This window comes from Rhinatrema bivittatum, chromosome 1, assembly GCF_901001135.1.
Source record: "Rhinatrema bivittatum chromosome 1, aRhiBiv1.1, whole genome shotgun sequence".
Taxonomy (NCBI): Eukaryota; Metazoa; Chordata; class Amphibia; order Gymnophiona; family Rhinatrematidae; genus Rhinatrema; species Rhinatrema bivittatum.
In genome coordinates, this window is record NC_042615.1 from 747,933,148 (window position 1) to 747,954,285 (window position 21,138).

General features: G+C 46.5%; 1 long non-coding RNA gene across 1 annotated transcript in view; it reads right to left on the reverse strand.

Moving 5' to 3' along the window:
* LOC115076691 overlaps window positions 1-19,147 on the reverse strand; it is a 45,141-nt gene extending 25,994 nt beyond the window's left edge. Inside the window, exon 1 of the long non-coding RNA XR_003852841.1 lies at window positions 18,382-19,147. This is a non-coding gene — a long non-coding RNA (uncharacterized LOC115076691). The remainder of the gene's footprint in view (window positions 1-18,381) is intronic.
* Window positions 19,148-21,138: the final 1,991 nt, after the last annotated feature.

Below are 21,138 nucleotides of genomic sequence, written 5' to 3' on the forward strand. Positions count from 1 at the left end.
CTCAGGCGAAAATCACCAGTCCCTCACTTTGAGCATCGGACTATACCATTTCACTGGAATGCTTGATCAGATCGAAGAGCACGTATAACAATTCCTATCTAAGGGAAGGAGAACCCTTAAAAATTGTGAACAAAGAGTTTAATCGAATACAGAAAGAGCTCAAGAAAAGATCCAATGCTGTATTTAACGCCATGGTAGACAACATCACTGACAGTCCATGGCGTTGCCTCAGACAAAATGGTAAGTTTTGAAAATTGAGCTGTACTCCTTTTCTGAGCAGCAAAAAGAAAAAAAAAAAAAAAACTCAACGGAACAGAAACCACAGTTTAAAAATATTTCTTGTCAGGAATTCACAAGCACTGTACTGCTTGCAGAAGGATATCTAGTTACTTCTACCGCTAAATTTTCCAAAATAATCCTAGTTTCGGTGGTTAGCAGTAATTTACATTCTCTTGGTTAAAGAAAACCTCATTCCCTACCCCCCACAGCTAGGCTAGATGCAAAAAAAAAAAAAAAAAACAACTCACAACCTTGCAGAGGGAAGATTTTTGCAGAAAAACTCAGGTACTTTTCAATTGGAAACGTGCAGTGATGAAATGGAGCCTTCTTTCACAGACATCCATTTAACCTGTGTTTTTGTTGCATTCTAAATTGCTTTAGTGGTGCAAATAAGTTTATCATCTCTCTGCATTTTATTCATTTGGGCTGCCCAGCTGAACGAGATGGCCATATCATTTTACTGATAATATAAATATAAAATGGATGGTTACATATAAAGACGCTACCTTTCTTCTGAGTTATGATCACCAAAAACCACAGCAGAGGTTGACTTGCTTATTCTAAGTCAGCATCATGTAGGCTCATTTAATATACAGGGAGATTCACTTGAGAGGCCCCAAATATTCTGTTGTAACTTCCATTAGGATGAAGCAATCTGAACCCAAAAAATACGCTACATACCTTGATGTATGTGCAATCTTTTGCATTACATGCGATGCTGGAAGTATCTCAGTGCACTGGTGGTCTCCAGTTCCAAAAAGAATATATATTATATATATATATATATATATATATATATATATATATATATATATATATAATAAAACTTTTTGGAACCAGTTCAAGGTTAATCAAGTGTGTTAACAAGTATTAAGCAACATATCTCCACACTGGCTTTTCGAAGACAATACTGAAGAGCTAAGCGTGCTGCACTGGTATATGTAGGCTGACGTCAGCTTTGAAATCTGACTCAGTCTCCCATCTGCTATCAGGAGAGCACAATACCCATTGGTCCTGAGTCCATCTGTCTACACTAAAAAAACGAAATTATTAGATAAGTAATTTCTCCATTGCTTCTATTCCCCCCCCCCCCCTCCCCAATATGCTCACAGACACATTCAGGAACATGGAGCGCCACATCGAAATGTGTCTGGCGGAAAACTGAGATACTTCCAGCATCGCATGTAATGCAAAAGATTGCACATACATCAAGGTATGTAGCGTATTTTTTGGGTTCAGATTGCTTCATCCTAATGGAAGTTACAACAGAATATTTGGGGCCTCTCAAGTGAATCTCCCTGTATATTAATATGAGCCTACATGATGCTGATTTAGAATAAGCAAGTCAACCTCTGCTGTGGTTGCAACAAAGTAATTAATGCAGCCTACACAGAGGCAGGAAAACCATTACCTCTACAGGTCAAGGCGCATTCTACAAGAGCCCAGGCAGTCTCCTGGGCTGAAACCAGGCTACTTTCGTCAGCCGAGATCTGTTGGGTGGCGACATGGTCCTCCCTACACACCTTCTCCAGGTTCTACCACCTGGATGTTCAGGCCAGGGAGGATGCAGCCTCCCACCCTGCAGGGGAGTAGATATATATATATATATATATCTTTTTGCAACTGGAGACCACCAGTGCACTGAAACAATAAACGCTGACACCTGGGCAACTGCAGGTGTCTTGAACTAGATGTAGGATACTTGCTCTGTCTCGAGATTTGATATCCAAGGTTATCTATTTCTGGAGCAGCCGTGGGCAGGATGCTGAGTCCATTTGTCTACACTAAGGAAAACAAAGTTATCAGGTAAGTAATTTTTCATTTCCTAGCATGAAGCCAGATGGACTCAAGACCAATGGGATGTACAAAAGCTACTCCCCTGCAGGGTGGGCCCAGGAGACTGCCTGGGCTCTTGTAGAATGCGCCTTGACCTGTAGAGGTAATGGTTTTCCTGCCTCTATGTAGGCTGCATTAATTACTTTGTTGCATCCGTCGGTCTCAGACGGCTTCGACCCTTGTGCCTCACCTTTTTCTCCGCTCTCCCCGCTAGCCTTGGGAAGATGGCTACCGCCACGTCTGCAAGCCACGCTCCCAACATCCCCGGAATGCCATGTTTCTCCCAAGGGCCTCCTAAGGTGCACGCACTACCCACACCTTTATTCCAGCTATGGCGCGAACCTCGGGGGCGTCCCCCTCAAGTGATGTCACACCATCAGAGTATATAGCCAGTACTTGTTTGCTAGCTCATTGAATTAGCATGGATTGGACTCGTCCAATCTAAGCTACTCTGCCGCTTCCGTGGCTGCCGCTGGAAGCTCTCTCTCTGCCCTTCGGGGGTAATCTCTAAACTGAGTACCCACTTCCTCAGGGGCCCTCTGCTTTATTCAGGTGCCTTACTGGGATCAGGTACTCGCTCCTCGAGGGCCTGCTCTCCCTGCCTCAGTGCCTGTAACCATCAACTTCAGCCTGGTGGAATCGCCAACCTTAAGCTACCATCTAGTAAGTAATCTAATTCTCAATCTGTCTCATCTACAGCTCTGCCGTGCTGGGGAAACAGACAATGGAAACTCCCTATACCAACTTGGTGAGACCGAGGGTCTCGAGACTGCTACCTCTGGATCACCTCACTACTGCCGCCCCTGGTGGTACTCAGCTGCTGTATAATAAAAGAATCTAACTCTGTGTGTGTGCGCGTCCTGAGTCTAGCCCAGTACTGTGGCTCCCCATGGGGTCCCGCCCCGTAGGCATGGTCATCTGCCAAAGTACCCAAGAATCCACCCAAACCACCGCTAAAACCATAACATATTCTTTGATCAGTGGGCTATGGTCGCCCACAATGCCACTTCCCCTTGTTTCTTCCCACTGTGAAGGACGAACAGGTGATCAGTTTTGTGCAAGGATTCTGATCTCTTCAGGTATCGGACTAGGATTCTGCTGACATTAAGGTGGCGAAGGAGGAGGGAGTCTTCCAAATCCCTGTGCTCATCTGGTGATGGTAAGTATATGGTTTGGTTCAAATGGAATTGGGAAACCACTTATAGAAGGAAGGATGGTACCGTACGTAGCTGTATGGTGCCCAGGGTGAACCTGAGGAACGGTTCCCACAGGATAATGCTTGAAGTTCGGAGATGTGCCAAGCTGAGCATATTGCGATAAAAAATGCTGTCTTAAGGTCAAGAGACAGAGACAGGCCGCTTGTTGGTCTGAAGGAATCCCTGCTAGGAAGACTAGTACCAGGTTGAGGGTTCCATAGAGGCACTGACCACTTTAGTGGTGGTCTGAGTTGTTTGACTCCTTTCAGGAAGTGAGACACATCAAGATAAGTTGATAGTCTGATACCATCCCCTTCGGACCTGAAACAGGCCAGAACTGTGACTTGAACCTTGAGGGAGTTGAGGGACAACCCCTTCTGCATTCCAACCTGTAGGAATTCTAGGATCGTGAGAATCTTGGCTGTCCTTGGAAGGAGACCACAGTCTTCACACCAGACTTCGAATACTCTCCAGATCCGTATGCAAGACAGCAATGTGGAGAACTTGCATGCCTGGAGCAGGGTGTCAATCATGGCTTTTGAGCAGCCGCGCTTCTTTAGGTTAGTCCTCTCAAAGGCCATACCATAATCGAGCGGGTCTTCGTGGGAGATCAGACCCTGCTGAAGAAGGTCCTTGTGTGGCGGTAGACGCAGAGGATTCCCCACCAATAGTCTTCGCATGTCTGCATACCATGGTCTTCTTGGCCAATCCGGGGCGACTAGTAGGACTAGTCCCCTGTGGTGCTCTATCTTGTGGATGACCCTGCCCAGTAGTGGCCAGGGGTGGGAAGGCGTACAGAAGTTCTGGACCGCGTCGATTCCCAGAGATTGTGGTTCTCGTCTGCGGCTGAAGAATCTGGGGACTTGGGCATTGTGATGAGTTGCTAGTAGGTCCATGGCTGGGGGGCCCCCATCTATTTACTAGCAGCTGAAAGGCTGTGTCTGCTAGCGACCATTCCCCTGGGTCTAGGCTCTCTCTGCTGAGGTAGTCCGCTGAGATGTTGTCTTTTCCTGCGATGTGGGAGGCCGAAATCCCTTGCAGGTTTGTTTCCACCCACTCCATGAGGGGGTCTATTTCCAGAGAAACCTACTGGCTCTTGGTTCCTCCCTGGCGGTTGATGTAGGCAACGGTTTGCTGCATTGTCCGACATGACCGACAGACTTGCCTCAGTCTGTGGCTGAATCGTAGGCAGGCTAGTCTGACCACTCGAGCTTCCAGGTGGTTTATGTTCCATTCCCCCTCTTTGTTCCATTGTCCCTGGGCCGTCAGTTCCTGACAGTGGGCTCCTCACTCCCGCAGGCTCGCGTCCGTGGTGAACAAGATCTAGTTTGGTGGGGATAGGTTTACACCTCTGCTTAGGTGTTCTTCCTGTAGCCACCATTGAAGCTGATGCCGAACCTCTGTCGGTAGCTGGAGGCGAATTGAGTAGTTCTGGGACACTGAATTCCATCATGACAGTAGGGAGCGTTATAATGGTCACATATGGGCCTTTGCCCATGGAACAACTTCCAGAGTTGATGTCATGAGGCCGAGGACTTGAAGGTAGTCCCATACCTTGGGGCAAGTAGATTTCAACAGTTTTTGTAATTGAGCCATCAGTTTCCTTCTCCTTGGAAGTGGAAGGTAGACCTTGTTCTGTTTGGTATCGAACCGGACTCCCAGGTATTCTAGTGACTGGGAGGGCTGTAGACAGCTCTTGGCTGTGTTCACGACCCACCCGAGCTCTTGTAGTAGGTTCTTGACTCTGGTGGTCGTGTGGCGACTCTCCTCCGGAGACTTGCTCTGATCAGCCAATCGTCCAAGTAAGGATGTACCAAGACTCCTCCTTTCCTCAGTGCTGCCGCCACTACCACCATAATTTTCGTGAAGGTTCTGGGGACGGTAGCTAGTCCAAAGGGTAGTGCTCGGAATTTATAATGATGGCCCAGTATCGCAAAACGCAGGAAACACTGGTGGTTCTGATGGACCAGGATGTGAAGGTAGGCTTCGGATAGGTCCAGGGAGGTTAAGAATTCTCCCGGTTGCACGCCATTATAACAGAGCGTAGGGTTTCTATGCGGAAGTGTGGTACCTTCAGGTAACGGTTGACGGCCTTAAGGTCCAGGATAGGTCGGAATGTTCCTACTTTCTTAGGAACGATAAAATAGATGGAATGGCAGCCAGTATTTTGTTGAAGCATGGGCACTGGGGCTATTGCCTTCAGGCTGAGTAGTCTTGCTAGTGTGGTTTCCATTGACAGTCTCTTGAAGTGGGAGTGGCACGGTGATTTCATAAATTTGTCTGGGGGGATGCTTTGGAATTCCAGTGAGTACCGCTCTCGAATGATAGTTAGGACTCACTTGTCCGATGTTATCTCAACCCATCTTTGGTAGAAGAGGGCAAGTCTGCCCCCTATGTCTTCTTCCTGTGGATGGGTCTGCATCTTCTCATTGCGGGGTATGGCCGGAGCCTGCCCCTCTCAATGTGCCTGTTCCGAAAGGGATGACCTTCCTGAAGGGCGAGGTGCTTGGGACTGTGTGTGTTCTTGTAAGGTTTTAAAACGCTGCGATCCTCTACTCTTGGTTCTTCTGAGGGAGGAGCACTGATATATGTTCTCTTGTTCCTGTCTTCAGGTAATCGGGGTACTTGGGATTCGCCCCATTTGTTGGCTAACTTCTCAAGTTTGCTTCTGAATAGGAGAGATCCTTTAAAAGGCATTTTTGTGAGATTCGCTTTGGAAGTTGCAGCAGCCAACCAATTCCGGAGCCATAATTGTCTTCTGGCCGCTACTGCGGCAGCGACACCCCTGATTAAGGTGCGCACGAGGTCTGCGGTAGCATCGGTGAGGAAGGAGACCGCAGGTTCCATCGCTTCTCCGGGTGTGGTTGCGTCTCTGGAGAGGATCAAACAAGAACGTGCCACTAAGGCGCAGCAGGAAGCAATTTGTAGTGTCATTGCTGATACAAAGGACTGCTTAAGGATGGCTTCCAGCCTTCTGTCCTGGGTGTCCTTCAGTGCCGCTCCTCCCTCCACAGGGATCGTGGTGCGTTTTGAGACCGCACAGATCATAGCATCCTCTTTAGGGAAGCGCAGAAGTTCCTTAGCTGTGGGTTCCAGCGGGTATAGGGCTTCCAGTGCCCGCCCCCCCCTTTGAAGCTGGCCTCTGGAGCATTCCATTCCAGGTAAATCATTTCCTTGATGGGCTCCAACATAGGAAAATAGCATGAGGCCTTACGGAGGTACACCAACATGGGATTCTTCCTTGGTTCCGATGTAGGCTCCGTGCCTGGAAGACCTAGTGTCTTAATAGTCTGGGACACGAGGGCTGGTAATTCATCCTTGTGGAAGAATCAGTGTATGGTCCAGTATGGCTCCATCCCTGGGGGAATTTCTCCTTCTTCCAGGGAGTCGGTTTCCTCATCTTGTTCTGCAATTCGGAGTTAGCAATCTGTTCTATTCAGAGTTAACAGTCTGCTTGGAATTAGCAATCCGTTGTTATTTAGGAGAGTTGTGGGTGGATCCTTGGATCGGTGGCAGATGAGCACACCCCCGGGGGAAGATCCCGAGAGGGACCACCGGTCAGGCTCAGAGTATGGAGACAGACACACACTAGTTCTTTTATTAGACAGTATACTGAACCACCAGAGGTGGCGGTAGTGAGCTAGAATGCCCGGCTGGGCTGTAGTCCCTCAGATACTGAAAGGCTGAGCTGTAGAGAAACTGAAATATAGTGAGTAGGCAGGGAAGCAGAGTTCATGTACTGAACCAGATGGTATCATTCACACAATGTCTCATAGAAGCCCAAGAGCTGGAAAGTATAGGCCCTCGAGGAGCGAGTACCTGGTTCCAGGGAAAGCTCTGAGAGAGCGATGGTAACTCACTAATTTAGTTGGCAGTGACGACTTCCAGGCAGAAGAGAGTACCGAGTAAGTCTGGGAACGAGGGCCCTCAAGGAGCGAGTACCGGTTCCAGACTGTCACCTGCAAAACAAAGGAGAGAGCGAGGCCCCCAAGAAGCAGGTACCCCTAGTAAGTCCGAGGAGGCAGAGTAGCTTCGGTAGAGTAACCCTTGCTAACTTGATATGTTAGCAAATTCTAAGACCTTATATATCTGTCGCAGGTGACATCATCTTCGGGGGACGCCCCCGAGGTTCGCGCCATCGCCAGTACTTCAGTCGGGGCCGCGCCGTGCACGCACCCCTAGGCCTCCAGGAACATGGCGGTTTTGTAGCGTCCAGCCAGTCCGGGGACGCCGGAGGACTTCGGCAGAAGAACACTGCGGCAGCCAATCTTCCCGCGGACGAAGAGGGAGGCGCCAAAGAGGTAAGGAGGGCGGAGAGAGGGCGTCGAGAACCGACGGACCACAACATATCTGAGGTGTCTGGATCCCCATCATGGGGGCTCTTGGTTAGGAGAGGCATGTCTCGAGAAACTTGGGAGGGTGCCGGGAAGAGCTTGTGCTTCCGGCAGGGTTTGAGTCGGGTGGGCAGCAGGGGCTGGTTGTGCCTGGACAAAGGTTTGCAGCCCTTTGAAAAATTCCACCCAGGAGGGGTTGTAGTGGTAGCCCCAGAGGAATTTTCCTGTGGGGGCACAGAGTTGAAAATACTTAGGTCCGGAGTGCCATCATCAGTGGTTCCGGATCCCTCTTCTGGCTGTAGAGGGTCTTGATTTGGTTCTCCCTTGTTCTGTTCACACTTTGGCACAGGAGGGATTCAAATACCTTTCATTGGTAACCCCCAGAGAGAAATATTAAAAACCTAGCCTTATGCCCACACCCGTTCTTAACTCCAGTCTACATTAGGCCCCATATCTTTTACTTTATGTTGTTAACCCCAATTATTATTTTTATCCAAGTTCAATCTACCTGTTTATTGTAAGACATCCTCTTGTCATGGTTATTGTTTAGAATGTAAACCGACTTGATTAGTAATTCTGTTTACTGGAAAATCGGTATATAAAAGTGCTAAATAAATAAATAAATTCAGGCTGCGCGGCTCTTAAGTGGTAGGTTGAGCAAAGGAAGGGTCCCTTGGCTTTCTTGGATGGCGGTGCCATTATTTATGCGCGTGTAGGGCTTAAAAACTCGTCTGTGCGTGGAGTTATGTGCGTGGATGCGCTTAGTTGTGGGCGTCGGATGTGTAGAAGTTATGCGCACAGACAACGGAGTTTGTGCGTGCGGCCTAGTTGTGCGCATTGATGTGCTGACGACCTAGATGTGCGCGCCATGTGCGCTCAAACCGTAGTTAAGCGCTTAAGTTAGGTGCTTCGGGCCTCTGGCCTGCCCTGCGCATACCGGTCGGGAGGGGGAAATGGCGCAGACGACTCCAAAGGCAAGATGGCGACCCCCCCGGAGGATCTCCACGTCTGGTAGTGTCAGATATGGCGAATGCGGTGGCCAAAGCCCCTTTGAAATTACCCTGTTGCCGAAAAAGGACTCAATTTCGGCTATGCTCTTTGCTGATGTGTGACACTTTGCTCCATCTCGCAAACTGAGGTTAAATGTCACGACGGCTTCCAGCACCTACCTCATCGCTCCGACACTGAGGCATTCCGGCTTGTTCGTAGCTCCATATACTGAGTAGCACATTGCAAGTTGTTTCGTCCACATTGCTTCATCCTAGTGAGAGTTATTACAGAATATTTGGGGCCTCTTTCGAAGGAATCTCCCTGTACCCCAATTCATATAGTGAACAAGGAATCAGATCTTTTGAAAAGTCAGTCTTAGCATAAATTCAGCATTTTCCATACATAAAAAAGTAGACTGCTTAGGTAAATATCCACATGCTGTTGCATTATTTTTGTTCTATTGGATGTTAAGCAACACTACATGATTATCCCTTTAAATATGATTTCACGAACATATAATTAAAACGTTTTATAGCAAATTTATTTTTACAAGGCTTCTATGTAATTATAGATGCTTTCAGTGATAACATCTATTTCTCAGGTCAATAAAGTACTTGTCAGGGCTATTAAATTGTAAATGTGAAGGTGATTGGCTTCCTCTGCTGCAGGAAATGTTAACATACGGGCGCGCGATTCAGTAAAGAAAAAATATTCAAATTAGGGCCCGCGGTAAAAAAAAAAAAAAAAAAAAGGCGCTAGGGACACTAGCTCATCCCTAGTGCTTTTTTGACAGGAGTGGCAGCTGTCAGCAAGTTTGATAGCCGACGCTCAGTTTTGCTGGCGTTGGTTCTCAAACCCGCGTCTGTCGCTGCTCGACGCCCTCACTCTGCCCTCTTTACCTCTGTAGCGACTCCCTCCAGGTCTGATGGACGGCTAGCTACCATGGCGTCTCCATGCCGTCTCCCATCCGGTGTTCCCGGACCGGCTCGACGATGCAACTCCGCCATTTTATCCTGATGCCTAGGGTGCGCGCGTCCCGACTCTTGTACCAGAGTACTGAATCACGCGGGAATAACTAATAGGGCTATCAACATGCATTTGCATGTTGCGGGCGCTATTAGTTTCGGGGGGGGGGGGGGGGGGGGGTGTTGGACGCGCATTTTTGACGCACTATTACCCCTTACTGAGTAAGGGGTAAAGATAGCGCATCGAAAACGCGCGTAAACAGTATGCTCTGCCGGAGCGCACTGTACTGTATCAGCCTGATATTGAGCAAAGCAACTACACGCTTTTTTGTTCCAACCACTTCTACAAAAGCTGCCAGTAATTCCAGATACCAAGCATGCTCAGCGACAATTCCTTGTAAAGTGGGATATGTAAGCCGGACTATTATGATGGAAATTAAACCACAAAGGAAGCTTCCAAACTGCGCTGAACTGAAATTCACAGGGATATGGTAAATGTTATTAAAAAGGGCATCCCAGCAGAGGGTAATATCTCAACCAGCTATTGAGAACATAAACAAATGGCTCTCAGGATCATAAAATATCTTGCACAGAGTTTCATGAGGAAACATTTTTCATCTCATTACTGCCAATAGTGTATGCCGTTATAAATTTAGACTGAAAAAGAGGTAAGCTGATTTCCTGTAATAGAACAAATGCAATGTTGAGAAATATGTTTTTCATGCAAAGGGTGGTGGAGGTATGGCACACCCACCCAGAGTGGGTGGTGAAGGCTAAAACAGTAACAGAATTTAAGGCACCTAAAATAAGTACAAAGGATCCTCAGTTGTAAAAAGTGGAGAGACTGGAAGCACTAAGTTCACGCTAAGGTTGTATTTTTTTAATAGTTTATACAGCACTGCACCCGCACTCAGTTACAGATGCGTTTAGTCTGCCACAAGAAACAGCTAGGTTCACTGTATTACTGGTGATTTTACATAGGAATCCTACAAAATTAAAAAAAAAAAAACCCCACAGTGCACGGAGGCTGGCTCTACTTCATGCTCCAAGTTCCCAGCTGCATATATATATTTTTTAAACATAAGAATAGAAGCAGCACCATGATAAGAATTGTCCACTGAGCCCAGCATCCTGAATCCAACAGTGGGCAGACTGCATTATTTGAAGACCACTCATAAAATCCTAACAGGAAAGTCCAATCTCCATCTCTCACTTCCAAAAGCATGAAGTGAAGAAAACAAAGTCTAACTGTTAGTTCATGGATCTGTCCTCTGGAAACTTGTCTAAACCTTCTATAAACTCAGCTATGCCATTAGCCTTGACCACATTCTCTGGCAACAAATTCCATAGCTTGTTTGTTGACTGAAAAAATATATAATTTAAAATTTGCTTTAAACCTGCAACTAGTTTCATGCAAATTCCCCTAGTTCTAGTATTGTTGGATCGAATAAGTAGCCTCTCCCTATTAACTTGTTCTATACCACTCATGATTTTGTAAACCTCATCATATTCCCCCTCAGACCTTGCTTCTCAAAGCTGAAGAGCAGTAACCTGCATCCCCTTCATCAAGTGTGTTGCCCTCTTGTGCTTTTTTCTAGTACTGCTACATCTTTGAGATATGGCAACCAAAACTGCACACAATACTCAAGGTGTGATGGCACTATGGATGAATACAGAGGTATTATTATATTCCCTTGTTTTGGTTTCTATTCTTTCTGAATAAATTTCTTAGCATCTAGCAGTGGCCAAAAGAATGTAATTGATAATTATAAAAAGTGTTTTTCACAAGGACTCCAAGCTCCTTGGGCTGAGTGGTAACTCCTAATCTGGAACCCAGCATTGTATACCCTACGGTCTGGATTTGTTTTTCTCCTTATTTGCATTGCTTTGCACTTGTCTTCATTAAATTTTATCTGGTCATTTAGATGCCCAGTTCTCTAGCCTCGTTAAGTTCGCCTGCAATTCCTCACAATCCACTCATGTTTTAACAACTTTGAATCATTTTGTGTCCTCTGCAAATGTTATCACCTTGCTCTCCCTTTTCCAGATTATTACATAGAAACATAGAAATGACGGCAGAAGAAGACCAAACGGCCCATCCAGTCTGCCCAGCAAGCTTCACACAGCCTTAGGGTTATTTATTCCTGCCTTATATTGCGTTTTCCTATTTGAGGGCTATTCGCAATGTACTAAACGCTAATACCCATCACCAGCCCAGGTGCCCCTATCTAATGGCACATGAGCACCCCTATTTTCATTTTCCTTATTGGCTGGTGAGCTGCCGCCACATGAGGAACCAATAACCCCTTACTAGGACAAACCCCCCAATCTAGGATTCTTTTGTAAACTTCAATTGCCATCTGAAATCTAAATTGAAAATGACTAAAGCCATGTCTGTTAGGTAGATCCCATCCCTCCTAACTAAACTTTCCCATTGGGATATTATTTCCCCATGCTCTGTTTATGCCTCATTCAGCTCCCCCATATGACTGCTGACTTCTGTTCACTTTTTTCCGTCTTTCTCCATTCCTTTTTCATCTGCAAATGCTTAGGAATTAGCTTGTTTCTCTTTTATTCCTCTCCACTGCATCCATCTTACAATTGCCTTTTCTTGAGTTATGCGCAATCCTTCGCCACCTGATCCCATCCATGCTTTTTTCTTTGCCCAATGTAAAAAGGCATGACTTTTAACAACCATTTTTTGGACCACGTTAATTTCCAATATGGCTCACCCTTCACAAAGTTTAGGGGTTGTTTTTTTTTAACCTGTCCTATTCCCAGCATCTGCTTTGTTGCCTCTGCCAATGTTCCATACCCAAAATCCTTGACCAGTAATGTGGCCCCAGTCTCAACAGACTGTCCTTTAACCCTTGGTGACCCTGCTTGCTATCTCAAGGTAGCTTGACATCTGGAACTGGAACTGCAAAAGTGCATGTCACAACTTTATGTTTAAAATTGGGCTCTGCCTCGGAAGCCTTAATTTGTACTCCTTCACAAGCTGAATTATATGAATATATGTTAAAACTGCTGGGCCCCAGTACAAATTCTTAGGATGCTATACTATTCACCTCCCTCCATTGGGAAAACTGAATATTTAGTCCTACTCCCTGCTTCCTATCTTCTAACTAGTTACCTGTCCACAACAGGACATTGCTTCCTATTCCATGACTTTTTACTTTCCTGAGGTGTCTCTCTTAAGGGACTCTGTTAAATGTCTTCTGGAAACTGAGATACAGTACATCAAATGGCTTGCCCTTATCCATAAATATATTTACACTCTCAAAAAATTCTAATAGATGGTAAAGCAAGCCTTCCCTTTGCTATATCTTTGTTGGCTCCTCCCCTTTAAGCCATTTATATCCAAATATCCAGTAATTCTGTTCTTCAGAATAGTTTCTACAATTTTGTCCAGCACCAACATCAGGCTCACAGGTTTATAGTTTCCTGGATCACCTGTAGCCCTTTCTGAAAATTAAGATTAAATTGGCCATCCTCTAGTCTTCAGGAACTGGTCAATTTTAATGATAGCTTACAGATTACTAGAAACAGTCCACAATTTGATACTGGACTTCTTTCAGAACTCTGGAGTGAATACCATCTGGTTCTGGTGATTTGTTACTCTTTAGTTTGTCAATTTGTTCAATTATATTTTCCATTCCCACAGTGATTTCCTTCAGTTCCTCTGAAACATGACATTCAAAGAACCATTTTGAGAGTTTCTCCCCAATATCTTCCTCACTGAAGACTAAAGCAAAAAATTTATTTAGTTTTTCTTTTATGGCCTTGTCTTCCAAGCGCCTTTTTTTTTTTACCTCCTAATCAGCTAATAGTCCAAATGACTTCTTCTTTCTGATGTACTTGAAGAAAAGATTTTAGCCAACATTTTAACATCAAGAAAACTGTTGGCATCTTGCACAGACATCTTTAGTGGGAATAATGAGTGGAGGGAAGGGGTTGGATAAGGAACTTTTTTCTGCTCTGTCCACTCCATGCTTTCCCCCTCCTCTCCTGCTCCCTGCAAGGGATGGAAGGGAAAGGGAAATGGCAAGGAGGTGGGCCAACTAAACCAATTCATTGCAAAGAATAATTTATCAATCCTTATTCAAGCCTTAAGAATCTCTCATTTAGGATTACTGCAGTTTTCAGTTTGTTGGATAACCCATAAAAAGTTACAAGAGCTTGCAGTTAATCTAGAATGCTGCTGCCCGTCTATTATCTAAATCCAGGAATTACATAACACCAGTCTTAAAGAACCTACATTGCCTACCTATTGTTTCACAAGCTAATTTCAAAACATTTCCTCTGGCTCATAAAGCCATACATAATGCAGACGCTATTTAAAGGAGTGTTTGCAGAGTTACATTCCAAAGAGGCTTTGGTCCAGATTCCATCCGCATATGAAGTAAAATTGTAGGGGACTACTAAAAGGGCTTTTTCTTGTGCAGCCCCCACACTATGGACCAGTCTCCCTAAAGCAGCCCGCATGATGCCCAATTACAGGAAGTTGATTAAGGAGCTTATTGCCTCAGTTTTTATGAAGTATTAGAGACTATAACATGGCTCTTTTAATTTTCAGTGTCTTATGGCTTTCTTTTTTGTTTTATCGGGACCAGGCTAATAGGTTTTTATAAGTTCTTATTGTCCAGAAGTTTTAACTATTTAAATATTTGTATCTAAATTTAAAATGTTTATGTTTGCTCTTTTATATGATTTGTTGGATTACTTATCTGTGATTTATTTAATTATGCTGCTTTATTATGATGTAATTCATATGTAATATTAAACCATCTTTAGTATGACTAGAAAGATTAGAAATAAAAATACATAAAATAAATATGCTCATCTACCCAATGTGGATGATAACTGGGTGTGGATGGACAAACTAGTCCTTGTTTCTCATCTACTAAATTGTTGTTTTTGCAGCATGAGAAAACAAATTATGCACATTAATAATCTTTACATATTCCGTTATTCACATGGTTGAAATATTTGACAAGGCCCCTTCCACATACACCCTAAATGGTAAAGCAAAAAAGTTAGAAATGTTTTCAACAGACTTCCAGCTTCACACACTATAGCTGGGAAAACTATGGAATGAATCCTACACTAAAAATAAAAACATTAGGCCAACCTTTGCCTCATTTCCACTCCCCCCCTTCCAATTCTCACAATTGTCCTTTTGAAAGAAAATCTATTTCACTTTTCTACTATTTAGAAAATGTAAATCTGCAAAGCCAAGCAATGGCCTCCTCATCAGCTAAGTTCAAAGGAATTCGTTTGCAGAGAGGACATGCTTACTAACGTTTCTACCAAAAGACAGACGACATCCACACTTCATTTGCACCTGCTCAAGATCTTCTTCCTGTCTGTTTGCCCAACTCCACTGGGCTGACTCTCTACTTGCATTTCATCCTCTTTACTGTTCTGTTCTTTTGCTTATTAGGCTCATCTTCTTACCTATTCCAATAATGTTCTTTTTCATATCCAACTGCCTACCTCTTGATCCCGATCCACTCTTCTCTGAAAACATTTATTTATTTAAGTTTTTTATATACCGGCATTCATGACAACAATCACATCATGCTGGTTCACAATGAAACGGGGGTGCATAATAAACTTCAAACTGGAGCTATGGTGCGGAAGAATACAGTTACATATAACAAGGGTGGAAAGAACTGGGCGAAGAGAGAAAAATAAAGGACAGGTTAACAATGGCTAACAATAAAACATCTCTCCTTTCTTTCTACCTCTGCTTCAAGTCTTCATTCCTTCCTTTCTCCTGGGTCTTTCCTCCTACCCTAGCCATCATCTCTTCAGTTTTGATACTTTGCCCAAGAAAATAAATAGGCACAAGCACCGCATGAAGAGCTTAAACAAATCAATGCAGTATGGCTAAAAGTAACAAAATATATCAAAAGACAAAACAAGAAACACATTTTCAATAGTCAATCACTTGCGTGCTTAGAGTTAGGGGTGATGGGTTTGTAAGGCAATGAGGCAAGGCAGCGGTCACACAAACAACCATGAGGTGACAGGATAGTGCACAACCGCAACATTTGGGGAAGGATTTCTAAGGAGTCTCTGACTGGCTTGAAGTTCATTTGTGCACGGGTTTTGTGGCCTGTACTCTAAAAGCTAAGGTAAATCCTGAAGTACAATCATTTTTTTTGTGCAATAGCCTAAACAAAAGTACAAAATTGCTTAACTTGTTTTGATTAACAATGAAACTGAGTGATACCAAACTACACATACTAATGTTCTGAATTTAATGAATGCACCCAAGGATGAAAAAAAAATGTAAATCTTAAGAAGCCAGGGAAAACAGAGTAATCTTTTTCTTCATAATTTCCTCTTTTTGGGGGCTTTTATCTTGCTCTTTTTTTTTTTTTTTTTTTTTTTGAGGAATGGAAGAAGTTGGATTTTGTGTGTGGAGGAATGTGAAGGTCAGAGAGGTTTCCTCACATTCCTCCCCAGCCTTTCCCTCCTGTCTGCTCCCTTCTCCCCCTTACCAGCATCCTCTACCTCTTACAGGGACCTCAAGGCTACAGACAGGCCCGGCGCCACCAGGTGTGCAAATCGAGCAATTGCATGGGGCGGCACACGGAAACAGGTATGTGAGGCCTGCGGCAGCTACAGGGTCTAAAGGACCCAAACTGAGTTTCTTCCAGTGACAACAGCAGGGCAGCAAGCCCAGACGACAGCATGGTGGTGGCGGTGCCTTATGAAAATTTGCCACCAGAGGCAGTTGCCTACATTGCCTATGCCTAAATCCAGCCCTGCCTGATCTAATTCTTTGGTCACCCAGTTGAAGAAATTGAACAGGCTTTTTTGAAATGAATAGTGTCGATTTGCTGCCAAGTCATCAACCTGGAACCTTTATGAACTGTGCAAATTGCTTTCTTTTCCCCCCATCGCAACCTGAGCAGAAAGCGAAGGCTGCTACAGGTCCTGCCTTCAGACTGAAAATCACCTCTGGATGTGACCCTAAGCAGGGACCCCATGGGTCCTTCACCTGTGCTCCAAATATCTTCCACCGTACCAGACCTTACAGGCACAGGGCTTTAGGCACTGTAAAATTGATTTTTTTTTTCCCAAAATTGTTTTTATTAACAGGAATACGATACACATTCGTGAGACAAAATAAAGTAATACAATGAGAAAACATTGTACATGTAAAGTGGTGTACTTAAAACAAATCGTACAACAACCATTTCCACTGTGTTCGCATTCCCTAATTTCCTTTTTATTTCCCCTTCAGCCACTCCCCTCCCTACCACCCCTTTCCTACAGAAGCAACTCCAAAGCAAAACAATCCCAAGCACCCGTCATGCACACCACTTACAAACCTCCCTCCCCCTGAGTAATCCCCCCCTCCTCCGGGGAACCACAATTAACCCCATATAGACTTATATCCATTATTGCTGAGCTCGGTCTGTAAAGCTGGAGGAAACAGCGCATAGCATGCATTCCAGCAGTCACAGTATATCTTGTCCGGCTTCCTCTTACCACAACAGAAATCCATATATTCCGTCTGTAATAGCATGGCCATCCTTCCAAACCATGCATCAACTGTAAATTGTGCCAATGGATCAGTCCAAATAGCCAGTATGGTACGGCAGGCCATCATAACATTGCTCTAGAGCGCGTACCGGGGACCCGACCTGCTTGCTGATGAACCAGCAAAAGGAGCCCCCTATTAGAGAGAACACAGCCGGTACTTTTATTGATCACCTCAGTAACGGACTTCCAAAAACACTCGCGGACACAGCAGCAATCGGTGGTATAAGTGGCCTTCAGCAGTTCCACACTTGCTACATAATGGAGACTGAGCAAGTTTCATGTGATATCTACGAACATCACAGTAAATATGATGAAGAATTTCAAATTGGACCTCACGTAGTCCCACATCAGGCAGCAACTGATAAAGAGCCGTAAAACATCTCTTCAATCGGTGAATCCAACAGGGCACTCCAGCGCGTCGCCCTGCCTGTCCACGGGACTGACCCAATTTTTTCCATCCAGTAATCGTATTAGTGAGGCAAGCTATGTCAAAGGTAGTAGTAGCAAACGCAATTTCCACTGTCATGTCCTCTACAGACCAGGAGAAGGATCGGATATAATGTCGGGCTTGCAAATATGCATAAAACATTGATTTTAAAGGGGTGGGTATGGTAGTCTCCACTGCCCACCCCAAAAAGTTTCCTTCCTCCCTCCAAAACAGCTGCCTCTGCTTCTCCTTCCTTACCATCTGTAGAGGGCTGTCAGTCAATTCACTCATCTTTTCTCCCAAAGAGCTGGCTCCTGGGTTGATCTTCTGCTTCTCTCAACCCAAGAACTACTTCTGTTCCTGCTGGAGGAAAGGCCAACCAGCAACCTTGGGCTGGCCACCTTCTTCCCTTCCTGACACTCTCCTTGACTCCACCATCATAGAGAGAGCAAAGATGACAGCAGAAAGAGACCGTACAGCCCATCCTAGCTGCCCACTTGGACCTCCTACTCTGAGTTTCACTCCCTACCTCTCCCCCATATCCTCTCTGATGGTCCCATGCTTTCCTGAATTCTGGTACCAGGTGTGCCACATGCTGCCAGAAAGAAAACGGCCGGCCAGTGAGCCACTCCCCCCCCCCCTTCCCTGAAGAGCTGACCCTGCCAAGAGAAGAGACAGCACACGGAGGAGGATGAAAGCATTTTGAACGACAGCGAGAGAAAGAACACAAAGAGGGTTTAGAGGAGAAGAGAAAGAGGTACAAATACAAATGCCCAGCCAACTTAGCGACTTACCCAAGTCTGTGGATTTGAAGACTGCTCCACTTGCTTCTGCCCTAGGGCTGGTCTCATGCATTTCCGTTACGGGAGTCAGTCGGCTCGTGTATCAGTCCCCGGGCTCGGTGGGGAGTTTCCATGGCGTAGCAGACAGAGGCCCTCGGTTTTTAACACCAACGAGGAAAGAAATACATTGAAGAATGTCAGAGCCTTGGAAGCAGGGACTGGGAGGGAGGTAACTCCACCCCTCCCTCCCGCAGCAGCCCACGCAGGCTCTCCCCTCCCACTAACTTCCCGAGAAAAAGTCCAGGAAAGAGCACCGGAGAGCAGCAAAGGAGAGGAAAGAGCAAAGAGAGAACGAGCTGAAGACTTCTGAAACCTCCGAATCAGATGAAAGTCCCCATCTCTAGGCGCGATCTCAGCAGATCCTGCCGGTGCCCCTCACCCCCACCACATCGCGATCCCCTCCCGCCGCCATCCATCGCGGAGCCGGGGAGGGAGGGAGAGTGCCCCCTCCTGGAGGAGCTGTAAGATGGCGGGCGCCCTGCTCCCTCCCTCCCTTGGGAGGCCGGGGATCCTCTAGGCAGCCCCTCCTCCTCCTCTCCACCCCGGGCTGGACCCCCGCAGGCGGGGGGGCAGCTGAAGTTCCCGGAGTCGGCGCTGACTCAGCGGCGGGGGTGGGGGCCTCCAGCTGCATCTTATCCATCCAAGAGAAACCGAGGGAGCGAGGCGTGTCTGGGCCGGTGGAAGTGGTCTCCGTGCGGGCTTTTACGCAACGCCGGCAGCCGCGCCCGGCCCCCAGCCTGCAATTCTGGGAAATTGTTGGCGAAAGTGGCGCAGGACAGTGCCAAGCTCTCCCCCCCCCCCCCCCCCCCCCAATTCCCCAACAACTTTCTCTAGCGCTTTTGAAGCCATAAATTGTGGTTGCGGCACAGATTTGAGCCATCCCAGATCAAGGTGGCAGGCTCTGGAAATACTCCAAAAAAAAAAAAAACCCAAACTTTCCAGTTACAATAGGAGTTGAAGTGGGGGGAAAAATGCTGAGCTGCTCTTCATCCTGTCTGGCCATAACCCAGGCACGCCGCACCACTTTTTCTCCCCACTCTTCCTCCCTAATAAGCACTGGGATATCTGTTCAGAATCCAAAGTTTATTCATTCCACATAACCTAACCCATAACTCTGGCACGCCGTAGCTCACGGCTTATTGGCTCATTGGGCCACCCCCAGACCGGCCATTATCTCAGTCTCTGCCATGCTTAGTTATATCCATGCCCCCGCTTTCCCCCTATGCAAAGTCCTTGGTGCTGTGCTCCTCCCCTTCCCCCTCCCCCAACACCAAAAACTTCCCCTCTATGCAGAGATACATCCCCTTATGCTCAGGTGAGGGCACCCGCTGTTCCTTTTGTTATGGCTGTGACGACTTATCCCCCCAATCCCAGTGTCCCCTTGCGCTGTGGGGTGGTGGGAGGGTTGCTCTCGCTTCCAGGCTGCAAATGTGCTCCCCCCACCCCGCCCTACCTCTAAGTACCTGAGCTCAGAGACGCCGCCTTCCTTGTCTCATGCTCAGGTTTGAACTGGCCCCTAGTCCCATTGTCCGCCCCTCTCCGCACCTAGGCTGTGCCCCCCCTCCCTCTTGCCTACAGCACGTCTGCCCAGTTATACGGCCCTTGCCTCGAGAGGCAGGGCCTCCTTAACTCTGGCACGCCGTAGCTCACGGATGACCGCCCCTCCCACCCTTGACCACGCGACAACAGAGTAGGTAAACCAGGATAACTTTTATTAAGTGGAAGAAACGGCCACAGCCAAAATTAACATTATAACATTATTACTTTATATTGCAGCAGCTTAAACGCAATTGGCATTAGCTAAATGCCATGCCCTCACCGGTACCTTCCTTGTTCTTCCCACCCCAATGCTTTTTTGGAGATGGCAGCCCTCCATCCTTCCGCTCCGTGAAGGTGGTATACCATTGGCACCCCGCTCCGTGAATGCCAATCCCGCCTTCCGCTCCGTGAAGGGGAACACCCGCCACTGGCATCCCGCTCCGTGAACGCCTCCGTGGCTACTGCCGCTCCGTGCAGTATTCTGCCGCCTCCTCCCACCCCTGGCCTTGCGGGCCGCGGTTATTGCTTATGCCAGGCCTTCATTGGGCCACCCCCAGACCGGCCATTATCTCGGTCTCCACCATGCTTAGTTATATCCATGCCCCCGCTTTCCCCCTATGCAAAGTCCTTGGTGCTGTGCTCCTCCCCTTCCCCCTCCCCCAACACCAAAAACGTCCCCCCTATGCAGCGACACATCCCCTTATGCTCCGGTGAGGGCACCCGCCAAAGTAGGAAACAGTAAAACCTTATTTGTTTCCTACCCCCACTAATTAACTAAAGCTGCTGTGGCCGTTTGCAGAGCGAGGATGAAGATATCTACCCCAACGTCTGATAAGTGAACCCCATCTGAACATGAGAGCGAAATATCATCATGCTTGATGACATATCCCCCTATAGCTCTCAACCACGTCCCCACTTCTTTATTTAATTTGCGCCTGCTTTTTCCGATGGCTTTATGTGACCTCGCGTCCCTCCATACCAAACGGGGGATAACACCAATACCACAGCTGGCCATAAAGCCTTAATTGCAGTCAAGTCCTTCTTGATCGTGATTATTAAATCAATTGTTTTTGACTGCGACCAAATCGTTACCACCCAAATGACAGATGATAATATCCGGCTGTGGTAGTTGCCTGGCGTATTGGAGGCTGCAAGGCATTAGTTGGCCCC